Below are 14326 nucleotides of genomic sequence, written 5' to 3'. Positions count from 1 at the left end.
TCGGGCCGGACGTGGCCCGAGATGCCCGGGGGCAGGCAGAAGACCACGGGTACGCGACAGGCAACCGCCGCCTCGGCTCTAGAGGTGGACGTTTTGTCTCCCTGCGCTTCAATACCAGATTTTGTTTCCAGACGACATCCCTGTTGCTTCCGGCACTTGGAAAGACCAATCGTCAGGCCCGAGAATGCAAGACCCACCCTCCTTTGCGACGGAGGCAGCCAATTCAGTTGCTCGCTACTTCCAGTGTCGCATGCGCCCTTACGCAGGACCCTGCCCAATCGTTACCGGGACGTCCTCCTAGTCCCGCCTCCGGACCGCCAGAGAGGCTGTCAATCCCGCCTCTCTCCTTCACTCCATTAGCGCACTAACTCCCGACGCTGTGACGTGCACAGCCCCTGCGGCCGGCCGGGGCGGGCCAATGGCGGTGGCGGATACGGCGGGCCAATGGGCGGGAGCGTCTCATGCGGCCGGCTCCCGCCGCAGCCGCCGCTGGGTCCTGGAGCCAGAGGCCGCCCTGAGACGGTGCGCGATGGACCGAGGGCCCCAGCCGGGGAGGCGCCGCCGCCGAGCCCGCGGCCAGACGCCCCTTCAGTAGCGTCCGCACCGGGAGCCGCGGCTCTCGCCCGAGCCGTGGGCGCGCCCGAGGGGCGGGCTCGCCTCCCGCCGTCCCTCGTAGCTCTGCCGGGCCCGAGCCCGCGCCGCCGCCGCCGCCGCCTTGCCGCTCGGGCCGCGCGGCCCGGGAAACGCGGCCGCGGGCTGCATGGGCAGCGCCCGCGCCCCGCCGCTGAGCCGTCGCGGAGCCGCGCAGCCCTCGGAGCACGGTGAGAGGCGCCGCTGGTCTGGGGGCGGTGGTGGGGGCGGGCACGGGGCATTCTCGCGGCCTTGCGGCCTGCAGGCCTTCCCCGGCGACGGAGCTGCGCCGCGGCCCTCCGGGCGGGCCTGGGGGTTCGAGGCCGGGTGGGCGGGGGTCTTTGGGGGCCCGGGGCGATCGTGAGGGGCCAATAATGGGTCCTGGAGCGGGCCTACGGGTCCGGGTTCGGGGCAGCCGGGGGTCTTTGGGGGCCCGGAGTGGCCGTGAGGGGCCCATAGAGGGCTCCGGGGCGGGCCTGGGAGGTCGGGGGAGCTTGGGTCGGCCGTAAGGGGCGGACGGGGGCTCCGGGCGGTTCTGGGTGGCCAGGGGCCCGCGGCGGCTCTGAGGGGCCGATTGGGGGCTCCGGGGCGGGCCTGGGGGCCGTGGGGGCCAGGGGCGGCCGTGAGAGGCGGACAGGGGGCTCCGGGGCGGGCCTCGGGGGCTCGGAGCGGCCGTGAGGGGCGGACGGGGGGCTCCGGGGCGGGCCTGCAGGTCTTGGGGACCTGAGGCTGCCGGGAGGGGCTGCCAGGGGGCGCTGGCCGGGCGCCGGGTTCTGCGGAGCTGGGGCGCCGACCTCTGACCCGCGAGAGGGGCGCCTTCGCGGTGCTGGTCGTAGTTGTTATTCTCAGCGTCCCTATTATTATCGCTGTTTTGAAATGAGAGCAGGCGGCTCTCGGGCTCTGAGCCGGAGGGGGAGGGCGAACTGGGGACCTGGGGGCGTCGGGGTTGCAGGAGGCGTGCGTAGGCCGAGGAGGGGCAGGAATGCGGGCAGCCGTGTGGGGGGTGTTAGGGGGAGGGTAGGCGGGCGGGTGTGGGGGGTGGCTGGGTGGAAAGCGGTGGCGGTGGCGGCTGCAACAGCAGCCCTTGGCCTCAAGGAACAATGTGAGACGTTGCCTGAAATGTTAATTTCCGTTCCTCATTTCATCATCCCCTGGCAGGGCGGTAGCTGTGTGTGTGGTGTATGTGTGTGTGCGCGCGCGCTCGCGCGCGCGTGTGTGTGTGTATGTGTGTGTGTGTGTGTGTAGGGTTGGCCCTGCCACATTGATTCAGTCCCCTCTCAAAGAGGGATTGTACTGTTAACTCTTGTGTTTGTGTTATTTGGGAAGGTTGGTCGGGGGGGGGTCTTGATTTTTCTCGAGGCTTGCTCTTTTCCTGGTGCCCCATTAAGATTTTCTGCTTCTGTTGTGTTTTTGGAAGGTTAGTGTTGTATATCAGCTTCCAAGAAGTTTTGGAAGAGGCTTGGGAAGATGAAGCTGGTCTGACAGCTCCCTATGCTTTAAAACTATTTTCCTTCTATGTAACATGCTTGGGATTCATCGTTTTTGTAGGTTATGAGTAGTTTTGTATCCTTTTGCAAGAACAGGGTTTTATGGTAGAGAAATTAGATTTCAGGCTTTCTTACATGAGAGAGTTTTATGCAGTCATTAGAGCAATATCCTTAACACTTGAAATGAGAAATAAAAGTGTGCACAGTTGTTGAACTGCAAAACTTAGAGAATCTTTTGATCCTTTTTGGGATGTTGAGACTTAGCCAAACATATAAGATGATATTACCTGTGGAAAAAGTGCCATCGAAACAGTTACTGTTTTTGTTGTGTGCAGACCTAGTCTATGGCATAACGTTCAAAATCGGAGACCCTGAGGCTGTTTCTTTGGTTTCTCTGAGACCTTGATTTCTCTTAGTAAGTATTGGCTGCACTGGAAGACTTCGAGTTCTGTTAGAGAATGATTACAGAAGTCCTCTGATTTTACTCTGCAACTGTAGTTAAACTAGAAAAAAGGGTGGGGGGGCGGATATCTTGCTCAGGCTTCATTGTGACCCTTGCATTGGATCTCGTATAGTTGGTGTGGCCTCCCCCACCCTCCATTCAGCTGTTGTTCTCCTCTTTCTGTAGTTTCTCCCCGAAGAGCAGGATCTCATTCGGTAGGCTGGCCATCTGAATGGAACTGGATGGGAGGGAACAAAGACCAAGTTGCTAAGACGTTTTCTCTGTTCTTCGTGATGCCTCTTAAGTTTGTTGAAAAGTTCCCCACAAGATAATGCTAAATTTGACCTAAACTTGAAACTTTCAGCAGTTTTTTTCTTCTGTTCTATTTTTGCTGTAGTAAAATATACATAACACAATTTACCAGAATTTTGTTTTTAAAGGTGTCACCTTTAAAACCTGAGTTCCTCTTTTGCAGCTCTAATTTGCGTCAGCCTTCTAACTTGCATTGCCACCGCCAGATGCTTGTCTCTGGACTGGCCATGCTGGTCACCCCATACCAGCAGTGCCTTTCATCACACCTATCCAGATGGGCTGTTGACGACGAGCGGCTGCCATGTTAGCTGTAATTACAGTGCTGATGCGGTGACGAGTAGCACTCCCTACAAATAGAGTTAAGGAAACTGTGCTATTTGTGTTGGAGAATATTTTTCCAAGAAGTTTTTGTGCCCCTTTTTATTTTATTTTATTTTTATTTTTTTGGAGTCTCGCTCTGTCGCCCAGGCTGGAGTGCAGTGGCGCAATCTTGGCTCATTGCAACCTCCGTCTCCTGGGGTTCAAGCAGTTCTCTGCCTCAGCCTCCCGAGTAGCTGGGATTACAGGCGCCCGCCGCCACGCCCGGCTAGTTTTTGTATTTTTAGTAGAGATGGGGTTTCACCGTGTTGGCCACGCTGGTCTTGAACTCCTAACCTTGTGATCCACCTGCCTTGGCCTCCCAAAGTGCTGGGATTACAGGCGTGAGCCACCGTGCCCGGCCTCTTTTTGTGCCTTTTTAAGTAGATTTGACATAGAAAGTTTATGCTTCATCAAATATAAGAGGAGACTTATTTTGCATATGGGCAGAGAGCCCATCATCAATTAAATAACGTAATTAGAGAGTATCAGTCAATGCTGGCTCAGAAAATAATCTGCATTTTGTTGCCAAAATAAGTGTTTTGATCTGTCCATTACCCTGTGTAACTCCCTTCATCCTCAAATCGTAAGTGTAATGGGTGAGTGTCTCTTAATAGCAAGGTATTTGTAGTTAATCGGTGAAAATGATGGTGCATCCCTTGTCTGGTGGCTGCGTCAGTTTGTGACTTTTGTGTAGTCAGTGCTCTGTGGGAATTCAGTGTGGCCCGTTTGATAAACTTTATAGAAAAATGGAATGAATTCAAATAAAAGTTATTGTCTTGAAATTTTGAAATGTTTTCAGTGTGTGTTCTCTTAATTTGAAATTGTTTTTTTCTTTTTTATTTTTTTTTTTTTTGAGACGGAGTCTCGCTTTGTTGCCCAGGCTGGAGTGCAGTGGCACGATCTCGACTCACTGCAACCTCCACCTCCTGGGTTTAAGCAATTCTCCTGCCTCAGCCTCCCAAGTAGCTGGGATTATGGACACCTCCTACCAAACACGGCTAATTTTTTTTTATTGTTAGTAGAGACTGGAGTTTCACCATGTTCGCCAGGCTGGTTTCAAACTCCTGACCTCAAGTGATCCACCTGCCTCGACCTCCCAAAGTGCTGGGATTATAGACATGAGCCACCATGCCTGGCCTCAAATGTTATTTTTATGATAACGTCCCAAATGGTGACTGTGGCCTAACTCTGATACCATTCCCCATTCTTGACCCTGCCCCAAGCTTCCAGTCATTCTGGCTGCGTTGGCCTTGCCTTTCCTCAGTTGGGCCGTGTTCCATAGTTTGTGGCATGGCCTTGACATACCTCGCTGTCATCTCATGCAGATCCCCCCAAACTCCAAGATAACTCCTACTCAGCCTTTGCGTCTTAGTGTAATATCACTTCCTTTAGTAAGTCTTTTTTTTTTTTTTTTTTTTGAGGCAGGGTCTCGGTGTGTTGCTCAGGCTGGAGTGCAGCGGCCAGTTGCGTGAACACGGCTCCCTTCAGTCTCGACTCCCTGAGCTGAAGCGATCCTCCCACCTCAGACTCCTGAGTAGCTGGGACCACAGGCATGTGCCGCCGTACCCAGCTAATTTATTTTACTTTTTGTAGAAACAGGGTTTTCCTGTGTTGTGTAGGCCTCAGCCTTCTGGGCTTGGCTTACCTCAGCCTCCTAAAGTGTTGGGATTATAGGCATGAGCCACTGTGCTCGGCCCCCATTTGTTTTCATTACAAGTTTGCTTTTATAACTTAGATAAAGGTGGGAAGACAGTTTTCACAATTAAGGCAGAACAAGAGATAAAGAAACATAAAGGGAGAGTTGTCTTTGTGGGAAGAAAGTGCTTTCTGTGAAAGCACTTTTAGCAGGACTGCTGTTTTCAGGCCAGAGTAGAAGGGCCAGAAGCAGTTTTTATTCAGATTTCCTCATCGTTTCCATCAAGGTCTCAGTGACTGTAAAGGATGGGTTGAAATCATTCTGGACTGAGTGTGGTTTGCTGCTGCTGCTTACGAGGATTAAGTGTCTCGTTTGTCCGGAGGCCCCTCTAGTCACATGTAGCTGAGCAGGTGGAGTCATATGAAAGTTTTAGCATTTTAATGAAGAAAAAATGACCTCTTTGGAGGGAAATACAGCGAAATGGAGGTGTGCCCTATTGATTTTTTTCCGTATGTTTAGGTTTTCAAAGTTTCTTTTTAAATGAAACTGTTATGTAATTGGCAAAAGTTTGCTTTTTAAAGACTAATTATGGGTATATTTGGGAGATTGAGACTTGTTTTAGAATTTTGGGTTTACAGTAAGGGGCTAGGGTATTTGGTGGAGGGGAACTGGTTGGTTGTGGTTGAAAACATTCAGACACTATTCTAGCTCTAAGAAACCTCACAGTTTTGTTTTGTTTTGAGACAGAGTCTCTGTGACCTAGGCTGGAGTGCAGTGGCACGATCTTGGCTCATAGCAACCTCTGCCTCCCAGATTCAAGTGATTCTTCTGCCTCAGCCTCCCGAGTAGCTGAGACTACAGGCCCATACCACCACGCCCAGTTAGTTTTTTTTTTTTTTTTTTTTTTTTTAAGTAGAGATGGGTTTTCGCCATGTTGGTCAGGCTGGTCTCGAACCCCTGACCTCAGGTGATCCAGCCGTTTTGGCCTCCCAAATTGCTGGGATTACAGGTGTGAGCTACCGCGCCTAGCCAGAAACCCCACAGTTCTAAAGCTGGCTCTGTGAATAAAGGGTTAAGAGGGTTTTCAGTGTGAAAATAAAAGTAAGCCGTCCTGTCTGTATGGCTGAGATTTTTCAGGGGCCTAGAGGACTGAATCCTGTTGAGTGAAAATCCAGTCTTCTGGGCTTCCCCACACCCGCTTTCTCTCTTCCTCTTGGAGGTCAAGGTTGAGGCAGCTGTCAGGGTGCTGCTGTCTCAGTTACAGCGTCCTTGTGGCTGGCGGAGGGTGAGACCCGTTTCCAGGCCTGTCCTTCGCATCTGTGCAGTGAATTATTTATTATCCTGGAAATCTGTAGGGCTCTTTTTTCCACATGTAAAGCAACCAATGTGTACCTGTTCATTATTTGAAAATGTTGGCTTTTTCTCAACAAAACATTTTTATAGCATATGAAAATTTCTTTTGTCATGGTAAAATTCAGAAGACTTTCCCCTTCATTACTTAACTCTAAAAAATGTGACTTTTAAGAATGGCTGAAATTGAAATGTTATTTGTAAATGCCTAATAACTTTATGATATCAGAGGTTATTTTTTATGTAAAATTAGCAAATAAACCTCTTTTCTTGGTGCATTGATAGTAAGTTGTCCTTCCTCGACTCCCTGTGGCTCTTTTCAGACTTAGGATGCTAATGGCTTAGAATAAGGAATGCAGTATTTCCAAGTAAAGGGAAGATTGCGTAGGCTGCTTGGTTCCTGAGGTTTTACTAGAGTTAGGATTAGCTTACCGCTGCATTCATATCTGGCACAATCAAAGACTTTGGTTTAATTCTGGATGATGATGTAAACTTGAAATCATTCTGGCTGTACTGTTTAAACTTATCTAAAACAGAGAAGGTAAGACGCAGTGAAGGACCTTATTTTTCTCTTAAGAAATCAAGCTTTGTTAGTATCCACCATGTTTCTACATGTGGTTTTACATCTTGCAAAACAGGAAATAAAAGTAAAAAACCAAAAAAACCCCAGAGGACCACTCTTGAAAGGATTAAGTTTTTAAAAATGATTTTGACTAAGATGTCTGGCTGATTAAAGGATGTGCAGAGCACTGAATAACCTTTGCCTTTTCTGATGGTGACAAAGAAGAAATCCAGCTTTCAGGCGGCCGAAGAGCGTCTCGAGAGCTTGTAGTGTTAGTATTCCACAGCCCCACAGTTGATTCGGATTTCAAGGAATTTTTAGACTTTGTGGATTTTTTCTTCACTAGAATTGTATGTTTGGCTCCTAATTTATTTAAATTACATACATAGATATTTTTGTTACTTTGAGAATAGTCTATCTGAAATTTGAAGTTCTTTAGAGCTTAATATATTAAATATGCTAACACTCAAAACATTTTCTTTTCTTTTTTTTTTTTTTTGAGACGGAGTTTCCCTCTTGTTGCCCAGGCGTGATCTTGGCTCACCGCAACCTCCGCCTCCCGGGTTGAGGCGATTCTCCTACCTCATCTTCCCGAGTAGCTGGGATTACAGGCACACGCCACCCCTCCTGGCTAATTTTGTATTTTTCGTAGGGACGGGGTTTCTCCATGTTGGTCAGGCTGGTCTCAAACTCCCGACCTCAGGTGATCCGCCTGCCTTGGCCTCCCAAAGTGCTGGGATTACAGGCGTGAGCCACCATGCCCGGCCTAAACATTTTCTCACAGGCATTTTTCCCCTGACACATGCGAGAGTTACCTTTGCATTGTATCCTTTATCTTTTAGTGTGAAACTCAGAAGAGTGATGCACGCTTGCACTTACAGTTCAGGTAAAATGTTAAGCATATTCAATGAGATTTACATTCATGCTTGATTTTTCTTTGGCAAAGTGATTAGATCTGATTCTGCTAAACTTGCGTTTTCACCAGATGACTGGCTTTTAAAAGATGATGTTGAAACTGACTCTTGTAAAAAAGGACATTTAGTAGAAGCTAATGGTACGGTGAAGTTTTAGAGAGTTGAGAAAATCTGTCTTAGAACTTAATCTGTGCCTTTTCCTTAATAGCTTTCTTCTAAGCCCATAAATACATTGGTTCAGGGGGATGAGTGAAGGCAAATGGAGGGTGTGGAAGGGAGACAGAGAACAGCTCTTGGGCGTTGGAGAAGTGCTGGGACTTGTGTCAGTGCTGCCCGTGTTGGTTTTCCAGCGCTGCTGTAACTAACCACCATACCCTTAGATTTATTGTTTTATAGTTCTGTTGATTAGAAGCCTAACATGATCTGCCTGGGCTAAAATCTGGGTAGGTAGGGCTGGTTCCTTCTGGAGGCTCCAGGGGAGAATCTGTGTTCTTGTCTTTTCTGTGTTCCAGAGGCTGCCTGCGTTCGGCCTGTAGTGCTTTCCTCAGTCTTCAAAGCCAGCCTCATGGCATCTCTCTGACTCCTGCTGCCCACCCGCTTTTTTGGAGAGAGAGTCTCGGCTCTGTTGCCCAGGCTGGAGTGCAGTGGCACAATCAAGGCTCACTGCAGCATCGACCTCCTGGGCTCAATCAATCCTCCCGCCTCAGCCCCCCAACAGTGCTGGAATTACAGGCATGGAGCCACTGTGCCTGGCCCCTCTTTCACTTTTGGATCCTTGTGGTTACACATTGGGCCCACCCGAACACTGCAGGGTCATCTCCCTCTCTGTTGATTAGTAACCTCAGTTCCCTTTTCTATGTAACCTAAGGCATTCACAGGTTCCAGGGGTGAGCAAGCTGGAGGTTTTTCCAATAATGTTCCCTTGCTGTCCTCAGATGCCATCCAGGATCCCACATTGCATTTAGTTGTCATGTCTCCTTAATCTCGTCTGTAACCATTTCTCAGCGTTTCCCTGTTTTTCATGACCTTGGCAGTTTTGATGACGGCAGTCTTAGTTTTTTTATGTCTTTGTAACTGACCGTTCACACATTGGCATGTTTGTAAAGCATGGTGTGGCTGACATGTGGCTCACCTGACTGCTTTTCCAAATGGGGTGCAGTGTGCTCTACAGTGGGAGAACAGCTTTGTGTCTTCTTTTAGCTGGAAGGAGCTACATGTTTTATAGAAGGGACTTCTGAAACTAGACAAACTGCTTTTTCTGACGTTTCACTGATTTCCTCTACAGATGTTCATTGGCTGCTCACTGGGTGCAGTGCTGTGGCCTCCTGTTCTGAGATCTGGGAGAAAGATGCATTTAGTTGACTAAAGATTGCATTAAATATTGGTTCTTATGAAAAGAGAGATCATAGATCAGAGGAGAGAAAGGCTCTGTGACCTGGGAGATTTAAGGGAAGAAGTGCTATTTTTTTTTTTAACTGTAAGCTATGTTTCTGTTTTAAAAAAAGAATCAGTGGAATGTCACTGCAGAAATCAGAGTAAGGGCATCTTCGACTGCGGGAAGGCTGTGGACAAAGGCTGGGAAGGCCGCATGCAACGTGAGAATGTCAGCCAGACGTGTCTGAACACGAAAGCCCATCCAAGAAGATGGAAGATGGCAGCAGATTAACCTGGAAGCATGAATGGAGTTGGGTTGTGTAGGGTTTGCAGTGATAGACCTGAATTTCATTTGCTTACTTGTTTTGAGGCAGAAGATGATGTGTCAGAGTTTGCAGGTGGATGCCTAGATGAAAGCACTGGCTTTGCAACACCGTGGTGCCTAAATGGTTCTTTTTTTGAGACAAGGTCTTGCTCTGTCACTCAGGGTGGAGTGCAGTGGCGTGACCATAGCTCACTGCAGCCTTGAGCTTCTGGGCTCAAGTGAGCCTCCTGCCTCAGCTTCATGAGTGGCTAGAACTACAGGCGTGCGCTAATTTTAAAAAATTCTTTGTAGAAATGGGGTTTCGCTATGTTTCTTAGGCTGATGTTGAACTCCTGGCTTCAAGTAGTCCTCCTGCCTCAGCCTCCCAAAGTGCTGGGATTACAGGCACAAGACATCACATGCAGCCTTAAGAAGATCCCTACAAGAGAACCTGGAGAAACTTGAAACAGGGAAGGGGACTCGAAAGCACACTGTGTAGGTGAATTGTGAAGACTTCATGGTGTTTGTTAACTGGTATTCATTAAAAAGACTTGGAAAAAGAGAAGATGAATTGATTCCCAGTGGAGGGAATGGGGCAAACATTAGTTAAGAGAGTAGCTTTGTGAAAGGATAGAGCAAAGGAGACAGAAAAGAAAGCAGGAATGGGGAACGGGGTGGTGGGGCAGAAGCTGGGTGCTGTTTATTTTGTGCCTACTGTATGTCACTCTCCATTCTCTGCCCTGGGGACATTTGACAGATGTGGACATCACTGGTGTCATTTGCCCACATTCTGGAGGGAGAAGTGGGCATCTCAGTTGAGGAAAGGAAATGGCTGTCTGGGGAATTCTTGAGGGGCACAGCCCAGGACAGAGCCTTGTGTTAGATGGGTACCTGCTGGCTCTGCTCAGCTTGGCAGATGCGTTTCCTAAATGACTTCAATGTCCGAGGCAGGCTGGTATTGGCCCTCAGATATTTTGTCAGGACAGTGTAAAATGTGGGCCAAGATAGTGGTTTTGGGTCCAAACAGAAGGGGGTTAGAGATTTTGGAGGTTGAAGCCTGCTGCTAGAAGCAGTATAGAAAGAAGAACGGGGATTCTGTTTGCCCAAATACATGGTTAGGCTCATCTTGGACTTGTTTTTGTTTTATATCTTCTGTTACTTCTATGCACATATTAATAGATACCTAATTAATATTTGGTTGGAAATCTTAAAAGTTAGGATTTTTTTTTTCTTTTTTTTGAGATGGAGTCTCACTCTGTCGCCCAGGCTGGAGTGCAGTGGTGTGATCTCGGCTCACTGCAACCTCCGCCTCCTGGGTTCACGCGATTCTCCTGCCTCAGCCTCCCGAGTAGCTGGGACTACAGGCACCCACCACCACGCCCGGCTAATTTTTTTGTATTTTTAATAGAGTCAGGGTTTTGCCATGTTAGCCAGAGTGGTCTCAATCTCCTGACCTTGTGATCCACCCGCCTTGGCCTCTCAAAGTGCTGAGATTACAGGCGTCAGCCATCACGCCTGGCCTAAAAGTTAGGATTTTTAAAAAGGCTTGTGGTCTGAGAAGGAAGGCAGTAATACCTGGCAGGAAAGACTTAATTTTTTTTTTTTTTTTTGAGACTGAGTCTTGGTCTCTTGCCCAGGCTGGAGTGCAATGACACGATCTCAGCTCACTGCAACCTCTGCCTCTCGGGTTCAAGCAATTCTCCTGCCTCAGCCTCCCGAGTAGCTGGGATTAGAGGTGTGTGCCATCACGCCCGGCTAATTTTTTTTTTTTTTTTTTTTTTTGAGATGGAGTCTCCCTCTGTCACCCAGGCTGGAGTGCAGTGGCACAATCTCGGCTCACTGCAAGCTCCGCCTCCCAGGTTCATGCCATTCTCCTGCCTCAGCCTCCCGAGTAGCTGGGACTACAGGCGCCTGCCACCACGCCTGGCTAATTTTTTGTATTTTTAGTGGAGATGGAGTCTCACCGTGTTAGCCAGGATGGTCTCAATCTCCTGAACTCGTGATCCGCCCCCTCGGCCTCCCAAAGTGCTGGGATTACAGGTGTGAGCCACCGCGTCTGGCCTTTTTAAAATTTAATTTAAAATTTTTTTTTTTTTGAGACGGAGTTTTGCTCTTGTTGCCCAGGCTGGAGTGCAGTGGTGTGATCTCAGCTCACTGCAACCTCCGCCTCCCGGGTTCAAATGATTCTCTTCCCTCAGCCTCCCGAATAGCTGGGATTACAGGCATGTGCCACCACGCCCAGCTAATTTTTTTGTATTTTTAGTAGACATGGGGTTTCTCCATGTTGGTCAGGCTGGTCTCAAACTCCCGACCTCAGATGATCCGCCTGCCTCGGCCTCCCTAAGTGCTGGGATTGCAGGTGTGAGCCACTGCGCCAGGCCTAGATATTTTTTATATCAGGTCACATGTGTTTTATCTAGGAGGCAAACTTTCCTTGTAATTAGTGTTTTTTTTTTCCTTTTTTTGTTTTTGTTTGAGAGGAGTCTCGCCACTGCGTGTGGCGATCATTAATGTTTTTCTAGTGATGTTGCACTCTCTTGACGTCAGTTAACTGTCACCTGAATCTTCAGGGACTGGGTTGGGTTGTGGGGTAGGTGGTGGAGTGACTTGCTGTTGGTGGGACTGCTATCCACAGGAACAGGAGGACCCACTAATTACACAGCTGCCAAAGGTGTGGGTCTTGAGGCCCCAAGGTTGAGGTTGCAGTGAGCTGAGATCATGCCACTGCTCTCTAGCCCCGGTGACAGAGTGAGAACATCTCAAAAAAGAAAAGAAAAAGTGTTGGGTCATTATTTACACACCCAACAAGTGAAAGGTCTGGAGGGCCCAAGTGAGGCCAGCTCAGTTCAGGCATGTTTAACCTCCAGATTACCTCGTCCTTGAGAAATTTAGGAATAATCCCAGTGTCAGTCTTTGGAGGTGTGGTTCTTTGATGTTAGTCATGGGAATAAGGAATTTGCATTAAGCCTCAAGAATTGTGGAAAGTCCTAATGAGAAATGTCGCGGGCAGAAGGTGCCACCCGCTTTAGTGGTGCAGGTGACGGCTGTGCCGGAGAGCTGCGCGTAGCCGGCTGCTGGAGGAGAGGCCTGCTCCGCAGGCAGCTTCGCGCTGGGGGGTGACTGTTGGAGGGCAGCGGGGATGAAAGGGACACATTTGTATGATGCTCAGTTGTCAGCAGGATGTCCAGGTTGCTTTTTTGGAGGGTAGTGGGTCCTTGAGACCTTGAGACCCATTCTCTTTGGAAAGTAATGAGTTACCAGGTGGGCTGCAGGAGGATGTTCGGTTGTGGTGTGGAGGGGTCGGGTTGCTTAACCTCAGAGGGATCTTTTTTTCCTATGAGTTGTGTAGAAGAGGATGTCTTACATAGATTTGAAGGACATTAAAAAAAAAAACAACCCCAATGTGGCTTTCCTTCTTTCTCACTAGGGTGATAGTCCTACGTGCATGTCTGTTTCCTGGACCCTGGATGTGAAAATGGGGTCATTGAAGGCACTGGGAGTGTTTCTCTGCTGGCCCCAGAGGCCTGTGTGTGCTGCTGACGAGGCAGCTGGGCCACTGTCACTGTGCCCTGACAACAATGTTGGGAATTGTTCCTGAAAGTGTTAAACAAAATTTCAGTTTATTAAGCGCTCCTCTCATTAAGCCATTGTTTTATTTTTCTTTTTTGATTTTTTGGGCTTCTTCTGAAGCCATAATAAATTGGAACAGAAAGAATACATACCAAGAAACAAATATTAGGTCTGATTTTTTTATTTTTTGTTATTATTTTTGAGATGGAGTCTTGCTCTGTCCCCAGACTGGAGTGATCTTGGCTCACTGAAACCTTCGCCTCCTGCATGCAAGCAGTTCTCCTGCATTCAAGCAGTTCTCCTGCCTGCCGCCACACCTGGCTGATTTTTGAATTTTTAGTAGAGATGGGGTTTCACCATGTTGGCCAGGCTGGTCTTGAACTCCTGACCTCAGGTGATGTACCTGCTCAGCCTCCCAAAGTGCTAGGATTACAGGCATGAGCCACTGCGCCCGGCCTCTCCAATATTTTTATTATTAAAATGTTAAATACTGCCGGGCACAGTGGCTCACACCTGTAATCCCAGCACTTTGGGAGGCTGAAGCGGGTGGATCACCTGAGGTCAGGAGTTCGCGACCAGCCTGGGCCACATGGTGAAACCCTATCTCTTCTAAAAATACAAAAAATTAGCTGGGCGTGGTGGCAGGCGCCTGTAATCTCAGCTACTCGGGAGGGTGAGGCAGGAGAATCGGTTGATCCCAGGAGGTGGAGGTTGCAGTGAGCCAAGATCGCACCACTGCACTCCAGCCTGGGTGACAGAGTGAGACGCCATCTCAGAAAGAAAAAAAGAAATTACACGTGGTGGCCCATGCCTGTCATCCCAGCTACTGAGGAGGCTGAGGCAGGAGAATCGCTTGAACATGGGAGGTGGAGGTTGCAGTGAGCCGAGATGGCGCCACTGCACTCCAGTCTGGGCACCAGAGCGAGGCTCTGTCTCCAAAAAAAAAAAAAAAGGGAAATGACTTAAAGGTGATGCTTTTATACTTCTATTGTGCCTGTTTTCTGAGATATAAAGTTAACTAGCTAATTCTCTCGTGTTTTAAATAGTAGACAAAGACAAGACCAAAGGAGAACCTTTTTCTCTGTGTTTCTTACTCCGTCTGCTTTTATTAATAGATGCTCGTGGTGTGGTCTTCCACTCACTTCCCCTTTCATCTCTGAGCTTAACGAGCTCCTTGTATTATAGATTGTTACCATATCATGTGTTCCAGTCTGTGCCCGTGTATAAACGTGTGTTGTGTGTTACGCGATACTGTGAGATGAGTCTGCCCAGAGGGACTCTGAAGTCAGGACTGTGTCTTTTCCACACCTCTCCACCCCAGCTCTCATCATGCCTCTGAGAGAACCAGATTCACAGTGTGGTGAGGGGAGGATGAAGTGGTTTGG

The 14326-nt window shown here is 48.8% G+C and overlaps 1 protein-coding gene across 11 annotated transcripts in view; it reads left to right on the top strand.

Annotated features, from left to right (window-relative positions):
- The first annotated feature begins 412 nt into the window (after positions 1 to 412).
- Positions 413 to 14326, top strand: part of ANKRD11 (ankyrin repeat domain containing 11) — a 243941-nt gene continuing 230027 nt past the window's right edge. For 7 of the 11 annotated variants that reach the window (XM_031003156.3, XM_031003155.3, XM_063700397.1 and 4 more), the window contains exon 1: positions 415 to 821. The gene's annotated coding sequence lies outside the window, so the exon portion shown is untranslated. Of the gene's footprint in view, positions 822 to 14326 lie in introns of all 11 variants that reach the window. The other 4 variants (XM_055364540.2, XM_063700399.1, XM_063700400.1 and 1 more) reach the window with 2 other exon arrangements.

The sequence above is a fragment of the Gorilla gorilla genome, chromosome 18, assembly GCF_029281585.2.
Source record: "Gorilla gorilla gorilla isolate KB3781 chromosome 18, NHGRI_mGorGor1-v2.1_pri, whole genome shotgun sequence".
NCBI lineage: Eukaryota > Metazoa > Chordata > Mammalia > Primates > Hominidae > Gorilla > Gorilla gorilla.
The sequence above is the reverse complement of the archived record's forward strand: the minus strand, read 5'-3'. Positions and strand labels throughout refer to the sequence as shown.